This window comes from Mytilus californianus, unplaced genomic scaffold (genome assembly GCF_021869535.1).
Source record: "Mytilus californianus isolate M0D057914Y unplaced genomic scaffold, xbMytCali1.0.p SCAF_1, whole genome shotgun sequence".
Lineage (NCBI taxonomy): Eukaryota > Metazoa > Mollusca > Bivalvia > Mytilida > Mytilidae > Mytilus > Mytilus californianus.
Window position 1 is genome coordinate 98,372,188 of NW_026262581.1, and position 9,302 is coordinate 98,381,489.

General features: G+C 32.8%; 1 long non-coding RNA gene across 1 annotated transcript; it reads right to left on the minus strand.

The window, feature by feature from the left end:
* Positions 1-2,316: 2,316 nt before the first annotated feature.
* Positions 2,317-8,975, minus strand: LOC127727150 (uncharacterized). Its single transcript, XR_007993797.1, has 2 exons — positions 8,108-8,975; positions 2,317-4,744 (listed from the first exon to the last, which is right to left on the minus strand). It is a non-coding gene; the product is annotated as an uncharacterized LOC127727150 (long non-coding RNA).
* Between the last annotated feature and the right edge of the window lie 327 nt (positions 8,976-9,302).

Here is a 9,302-nt window from a genome sequence, read left to right on the forward strand (position 1 = left end):
TTGCTGTTTGAATTGTTTTACACTAGTCATTTTGGGGCCCTTTATAGCTGGCTGTTCGGTGTGAGCCAAGGCTCCGTGTTGAAGGCCGTACTTTGACCTATAATTCTTTACTTTTTTCACATTGTGATTGAATGGATAGTTGTCTCATTGGCACTGATACTACATCTTCTTATTTATAAGTAGATACAAAGGTGTAAATGCGTGTTCCTAACATTTGCTTTGATGTATGTTGGAATTTACTTCACTGAATGTTTCGGATATTCATTTTCAATAAATAAGGAATTTGATATCGCTCTACAAATGACCATTGTTTTTTTATCTTTGAATTCTGTAACTACATTTACCAAAACATGCATATCATTAAAAATTTAAGTCACTTACCTTATATTTTAATCATTATTTGCACGTCTGCTGTTGAATCTTTATTATATAGCTTTATAAAATATGCTTATGCATTCTACTATAAATTTCACTAAATATCTGTGTATATACAAGGATATACTCAACAACATTTTCAAAACTTGGCAAGTGTATTTCGTCATATATCCAGACAGCTGACATAATTATATTCATTCTGAAATAAGAGAATTCCTATGGAAGTGCTTAAACTTACATGGGACTACTGATGTATTGGGACATGGAAGAAATGTCTTGAGACGTTTAACTTCATTCATCATTTATGCATGTTTGTGTTTCAATGATTTTGAATACATCATGCACTATGTCTATATTCATAAAAATATATTGACACTTAGTTGGAGTCTTAATAGACGCACAATTGGTATATCATACTTATGTTTTGGAGTTTAAATAGAGTATTAATAAAATACGATTCAAAATTAAGAACTGTTTTTTTTTTGACAAGTGTCCTCACACGGAGAATAGATGTTTTAAGAAATGGAAGTAAAGACAAAGGTGAACATGGGTGTTCCTAATGTTTGTTATCGTGCTTTGTACATTTTTATATCAGTCACATTGGTATCGTGACTAGGATACAATGGCGAAAAAAAAGCTGTAACAGTAGGCCATCGAGGATCCGCAAGAAAATGTATTTCCTAGATAGAAGAAGTGATGCAAAATTCAACAAGACAACGCGACGAACGTGTGAGACTTTAAATAAAAAAGACATTATTAAGCAACAGGACGGTGAAATTCTAGAAGAGATAAATGAGGAAAATATTGAAGCTGAAATAATACAAGCAGATCGGTATTTCTTAGATATAAACGTAGATTGACAAAATTACGCAAAACATCAAGCTCAAAATAGAATAACAGATCAAATGAAACTAGCTTAAATCAGAACTTAAATCCAAAATCAGCAGATTTCGTATATATGCAGAATAATGAAAGGCACTACAAATTCTAGCCTCTATCTTAAGCTATCAAAATTAAATCTTCCATATTTTAATGGCAAATTGTTAAACGGTCAACCTTTATGGGAAACGTATCAATCAACAATACATGATAACTAAATATTAACAGATGACCAAATATTTACGTATTTGCAAATTCAGGGCATATCCGCACAATGTATCGTCTGATTACCCATCACAAGTGCAAATTACTATCAAGCCGTAGCAATACTGAGAGAGAGGTTTTGTCAGAAACTCAAAATCACGAACGCATCAATTTCATTGATTTGCATGCACCGACGTAAAACGCAGACAGCTTGAGAAAATTTGCAGACAGAATTGAGAGTAGCATACGCGGATTGGAATCTTTAGGAACAAATGAGAGCACATTTGTAACCATTCTTTCTTCTTTTATATACAATAAGTTGTCTTCCGATGTACAAAACATAACTCGAGACCGTGGAAACAACTACTGGTTAATTGAGTGTAGCAATACAGAGGAATGTATGCGTTTTGTATTTTAACTTCCCCAATAAGTTCCAATGTCCCCTGTATTGCATATATTTTATTTGTCTAATGACAATAACTAAAAGAATTATTTTTTAAATTGTTCTTCATAACTTTTAACGGTGGCTCATAGGACAATCTATAGGTGCAAGTCATGAAGAATCAGACATTTTACCCACCGCTTTGTTTGTTGCCGAAACGATTAACGGAAAGAACGGGAAACACTTTCAGTCGATGACATGTAAGAAGTGCTTGTTTTGAGAAGAATCGCATTATCCGAGTACATGCAAAAACGTGCCAGATGTTGAGAAACGCATAGAAATTGTAAGGCGAAAAAGGTATGTTTTAACTGTTGTTGGAAATCACAGATATCAAGAGCTTACCAGATATATCATCACACACACTGTATATCAAAGTCAGATGGACCCAGTTAGCCGACATTCAAAACTCGCAATGATCATGTACGAACTTTACTATTACATTTAATAAATAAGAATCTGATGGTATATCAAATATGTTAATCAATCAATGACGAAAGTGAGGTCAAGGTCAGGTCATCCGGTCATTCATATGCTAGTGTATATGAGTGTTGAGCGCACCTTGAATCTGAATGTGGTTGAAACTTGTACGAGCTGCAACTGAAATTGCTCATTAAAAAGTCATCAAAGATACCAGACTTATAATTTAGTACGCTAGACGTGCGTTTTGTCTTCAAAAGACAGCGACGATTGAATAAAAAAGTTAAAAGTCAAAATAAAGTACGAAGTTTAACAGCATTGAGGACCCAAAGGTAATTTATACGACGTCTAACGAGATGCACACGATATTGATAAATTACTGCAACGTCGATGAGATGTCTTGTTGCGTCATTATTATGGAGTTATGATTGATATGAAATTTTGTGTACCTCCGTTTCTATCATAATATAATCAGGCATATTAATGTAAGATAATATTATGAATAAGTCTATTTTGTAAACACATGAACACGTTGAAGTCCTTTCCCCAAATAATGTTGAATCCAATTTGTTGTCAGATATGGGTATCTTTTTTTACCATAACACCTGTGTGCATTGAATGTAATGTAATCTCTATTTATGTCGTATAGTACACCGAGTACCAGAGATCCATTTGTTTTTGTTACACACCAAGCCCTAGCCACTACTATTAAATCGCCCCACGGATTCAGAGCATCCCCATACCTTCCTAGTCCAGAATGTTCTATCGAACTAAATGATACAACTGCGTCAAATAATCCCAATGTATTATCTAGAAATGTTCGTCTATATTCAGATGGAACCATAGTTGTTATTTGCTCATGTTCAGATTTTATCCTTCCATATTCAAGTGTAACAATATTTTTTGCACCTATCTCAAGTAAGCATGCTTCAACCCATGGTTTTTCAGATCCTATGACTAGGACACGCCCTCCTTTCACTCCTGGTGCATGTTGTAGTCCGTCCCTCAGTGCGTTAGTTTCAGATATTCCGTAAACACCAAACAGTTTACCTTTTTTTGCTAGCACTACATACTCCTTGAGTAAAGATTTGGTCCAAATAGGTATCCTCGCAGTACTACCAAGGTAGGGTTGGTTATAATAGGCCGTGTGCACTTTTATTTTTCCATTCATCGTATAATCATTCAATAAAATTGAAGGTATTTTTCTTGGAGCATGAGCAAGTCCATGAGATGAATCAACTACTCGTTTTGAAATAAAGCTTCACAATTTATAGTGGCTGTAATTTTATCAAAAAATATTCCTGGAGTTCCTTTTCGTGATGTGTTACACAGCTGGCCACATAATAACCTTGTTTTGTTTATTTCCTCTAAATATGTAGAAAAATATGAATCGCGTTTGCTAGTCGTTTGATCAGTAACAGGTTCTACGTGTTTTTCAATAGTTCTTAATCTCGTATGACGGAACAGTATTATGAATAAAGAAATGCAAATAATGATTAAAACAAATTTCGAATACTCCATCAGTTTTTCCATTTATTTTTTTTTGTCTGAATAACTGAAAAAAAATGTATCCTGCAAAAGAAGAAATATACAGGTTAGTGGTTATCAATAGCATCTTGTTAAACAGTGTTCTCGGGAGCCTTGCGTTATTCCTTTTTTTTCAATTAATTGAATAAATTATAACATGTTTGTATTTGTTTTATTAATATAATGTAGTTCATTTATCTCCTGTTTACATATTAGCAAGACAAATTCCCCAACTGATACATGCACGTTACACAGATAATATCTGTACAATCCATTCAAAAGTTATCAAGGATAAGTCGGTTCAATCTACAAACCACTTATGAATGTAATAAATACTATCAATCCTGGTCTACATCGATTTTATTACCTCTTACAAGAAAACTTTACTGATCTGAACTCACTTACAACCTGTTTTCGCAGTCTTATATCTCTAGATACCAGAATACAAGTAGTCTGATCTGTAATTTTACCGAGTGTGTCATATTCCCGATTGTGACATTTTAACTGAGTGTTGATTCGTATGGCGGGTGATGCAAACACAGTTCGAGACGCTTACCCTGTCGAAGGACCTTGTTTTGCTTCTTTCAGTTCATGCGATTCCCTCAGTTTTTGTTTGTTGCGTTGATTTGCCTTCCCAATCAATTGATAAGATTTGAACATCGATAAACTACTGTTACCTTATTTTACCTGACCTTTCACAATCGTATCACTAGTAAATTAATTCTAGTCGTAAACGGTTATTTCGATCTGAACATCTCCTGAAAAGTCTGACCAATAAATTATGCAGTCAGGTTCAGTAATTTAATAAATTTTCAGACTTAACTACTCTGGTAGACTGAACTATCTTAATTGACTGCAAACGAGTCCTGAACAGTACTGAATTCACCGCAGGGAATAAGTCTGAAAATAACGTAAAAGCTGTTTAGATCAAAATTACCGTTAAAGACTAAAATTGGTTTACTAGTGTATGTAATGATACTATAGTTGTTTAGTATCATTATGTAAATTTGAACTGTCGCTAGTATTGATATCAGATCAGAAAGGTTAAAGAATAAAATGGATGATAAAAGTTTAAGACATGAACTTACAAAATAGTTAACTATAATTGATAACAACGATATATCAGATTATTTTTTAGGTAATAAAGATAATATTAGAGAAAAAAAATGGACTTATGAATCATTAATAAATAAATGAATAAAATCAATGATTTGTACACAGTCAGTAAATATTCTTACTACACGAAAACTTGCAAAACATCAATGAAATTGATAAATTAAGTAAAGAAATTAATAAAATAGACAAAAAAAAAAAAAATAATTAAAAGACAAAGATAAAAAAAATTGTTTCAGAGATAACATTACCAGAATCTGTTTCAATGTATAATTGCTAGAATCTGTTCACGGTACAACTGTCTAAAAATGTTCAAGGGTAGAACTGTTTAAAATGTTTCAGGGTAGAATTTTCAGAATCTTTTTTATTGAGGAAATGTCTTATAAAATAAGAAGATGCGGTATGATCACCAACGACCCAACCCTCTACCGGAGATCAAATGACGCAAGAACGTTAAAGCTATAGGTCACCGTTCGGGCTTCAACAATGAGCAAAGTCCATACTACAGAGCAAGCTTTAACAGGCTATGAAACGAAAAATGCAAAACAATTCAAACGGAAAAACTAACGACCTGTTTTATGTGGAAGACAATAAACAAACAACAAACAACAACCACTGAATTACAGGTTCCTGACTTTAGACAGGCACATACAAAGTGTGGCGGGGTTAAACATGCTTGAGGGTGCACCAAACCTTTCCTTATCTGGAACAGTGGTGTAACAGCACAGCATAAGACAAAACTAAAAGTATAAGTCAACGTGCTGTTGCTAGACAATTTCAAGACCGAAATTCCCCTTTCAGTTCTTACAACAAAGGTACAGGCAGACGGGATTATAAACTTAACACACATGTCCAGATAAATTCGTTGTTAGGACGCTACATCTAAAAATTCCATTACGCAAGACCATTCACGATAGGGATCTACGAGTGCAATGTTAACTGCCAACCGAATCGCCGGATGTCATGGCAAACTGATTTACACTAAAAGTTTCCCATATACTAAAATTCCACAGAATCCTCCACAGAAGATTATTTTAAAGGTTACAGTTTAAACAGCATCATTGCAATAGACAGACAGCAATGGACGAGATCGAGGCAAAATCAGCCGGGACAAAACTGTTAAAATATCCCCCACATTAATGGTCGAGTTCCCTGTCAATCATTTAAGCGTATGTTACAAGCACTCATTGCCTTCGACGGCAAACACTCCAGTCAATAATAAGAAGAATCAGAATTTCAGTGGCATCCATTGGGTAATCATAAACAGTAATCGTAATCGATTACATTTTGTCATGCAATCACATGTTGTCAGTAATCATGCAACTTCTGATTACAATTACAAGTAATCTTAATTTAATCGATTACAGTGTAAAAACAGATGTGAATATGATTACTTTGAGATTACTTTTAGATTACATTGATACGATTCCTTCCTGATTACAAATTTGTATATGAAAATTGTTTTGTTGAATGTCCACGTAGATTAAACAAAATACTTTGTAAACTATATTTGTAGACTTATTCTCCAATTAGAGTTACTATCATAAGTGTTCCATAAGGGAACATAAAATGTTTTCAAAGCAATCTTATATCAGAGGGATTCAATCTCAAAATGAAACATTTGGAAACTTCAAAGGTTAAACCATTTTGTGAACTGTAAATGCTAAAAGTAATTCTGAATAGGATTAATCATATTGAACAATGATCAATCATTCACTGACGGATTTTAAAAACGGAAAAAAGAAAACCACCAAAGTGTGTGTTGCGTTTTTAAAGTCCGTCAGTTTATTGAACACTAGTTTGATCAATTTTGTATACATGCTAGTTCATTGTTCAGTTCTTTTTGTAAATTGAAAATTTGCATTGGGCTGAAAAATGAATAACAACGTTATTTCTTCAGAAAGGAAATTTGTTTTTGATGGGGTTCGTGTTGCTCAGTCTTTGGTTTTCTATATTTTGTTTTGTATACTGTTGTTTGTCTTTTGGTCTTTTTCCTTTTTTTTGCCCTGGCGTTGTCAGTTTATCTTTGGTATCTTTCGTCTCTTTTTTTTCTATTATATTAGAAGGTACACATGTTTCACTGCACTTAATCCAAGTTCTGAATAACATACATATACAAAAAATGTATTAAAGATATCAAAATCACAATGTTTAACAAAAATTGGTTTTTTTTTATGTGAGGATAAAATGTTCTTTTATATCACAGTATTCAATGTAATCATACGCAATCTAGCATTTTTATTTATGATTACTTTAAAGGATAATAATTTAATGTAATCGATTACATTTGAATTAAGATGTTATTTTTATATAATCGATTACATTGAATTAGCAAAGTAATTGTAATTTAATCAATTGCTTTGAAAAGTAATCAACCCCGTCCCTGTCCAGTGCATGACACATGATTTGATTTTTAAACGTGACGTAATTAGTTCAACTTTCGAACTGAACTGCAAACTTTATCTAGACGATAAGTAATGAATAACATGTTTGTCTGTTACTGGTTTTTTTCCAAGTATTGCATTTTTGAACAGGAAAATAGTATCTAGTGTTGCATTTTTTAAGGTGCGTCAGTAAAGTAAATAAGAATTGACGGGAAAGCTAGATTCTTTTAATAGGGGGAAAAGGAAGTATTTGTGAGTTTTTACTCTAGAAAGTTGGTTTTTTTTTCAAATTAAGGGGGCGATCATTTCATAATAGGAGAATTTTTTCCACACACACTTTTATTGTTTTATCATTAGACAACACTGCATGAATATTTATCTTATTTTTCATGCAAAACTTTTTCCACCATTTTGCAGTTAAGGGTATGTTTTTCAATACAAAGGAATATTAAAGGGAGTCCCTCCAAACACGTTTATCATGAATCTCTACTTACTTTGGTGTCTGCGCACGACGTTTGAGACCAATCAATATTAAAGAAATAAATCATTTGCATTTAATGTTACAATAATACATTCTTAAACAATCGAGCCACACAAAACTGATCAACAATAACACATAATAATTTGTGACTAGGTATGTCAATGTACATCTGCTATCAATACGCATTTTTAAAGTGTGAATTCACATTTTTATGTGACGTATCCAATATCAAATACTTGAATACATAATTCGTAATATCATATATGCAATAGAAATCATTCTTACCTTCTCTTCTTTATATTCCCTATTACTCAGACCATACAACAAACCATAAAAATACACCAATGTGGCATTTATATTGACCAATTACAATTAAATTATCTGACATATTGTATTTGTTTTATTTGAGTATAACTCTTGAAGATTATCGAATAGAATGGACCCAATACATTGTATCAATATGCATATCCATTTCTACGGTTGAACGAGTTTCAATTCGCTTTTTGGGACAAACATGCATGCATTTACAAAAAAGGCGAATGGAAAATACACTAATAATATAGCAATGAAAACAGAAACGACTGAAACGGTAACTTACATATTTATTTATTCTATAAACCCATTTTTTAAACATGAATTTCATACTAATCTGTCAAGGAGTTTCCAATGATATTGATTGATTCATCTCTGTATAGGTTAAACATAAATAGCATCAATGTTTACCTCTGGGAACAAACTCCGTATATTTACAAATGGCATAACTCCTGCAAAAATAGTTCATGGGTGCTGATTAGCGAATTCGTCCAAGACCTTACTGATATAAACCTTTAACATAAATTTCATAAAAATCTGATGAAGAAAGTAGATTTGAGAGCCCTTACAATGCAATGTTTCATATGATTTCAAAGGAACATATTAATTTGATTTACTTTATCAGCACTAATATTCGAACTCGTCCAAGTCTTTGTCAACATAAACCTTTGATATCATTTTATAAAAACCTGGCAAGAATTGTACGTTTGAAAGTGATTACAAGACCAACCAACGGGAACATGGACAGAGGTACGTAGGCCCAGTAATTCTATGTCCACCAACTCAAACCCCCAACCGCGTTGTGGCGAGGGATGGGGGACAAAAAAGTTAACGAATCGTAGTGGAACTTAAAAATTTGTGAATTATTTTTCAAACAATTTAGTATATTCATAAAATATACGTTTTATTCAGTTTTTTGAATTGCTGATGAATACAATTTTGATTACCATGGATATTCATTATTTAAATTAAATGCAAATACTATAGCACAATCTTTTGACATTTAGTAAAAGGTGCATATTGCAACTTGGGACAGGCACATACACAATGTGAATGAGTTAAACTAGTTTGCTGGCGCCAAACCCTCCCCTAACATGAGACAATGGGACAATGGTGTAACCCTACAATATAAGAAAAAACTATAAACATCAGTTGAAAAGGGTTTAAT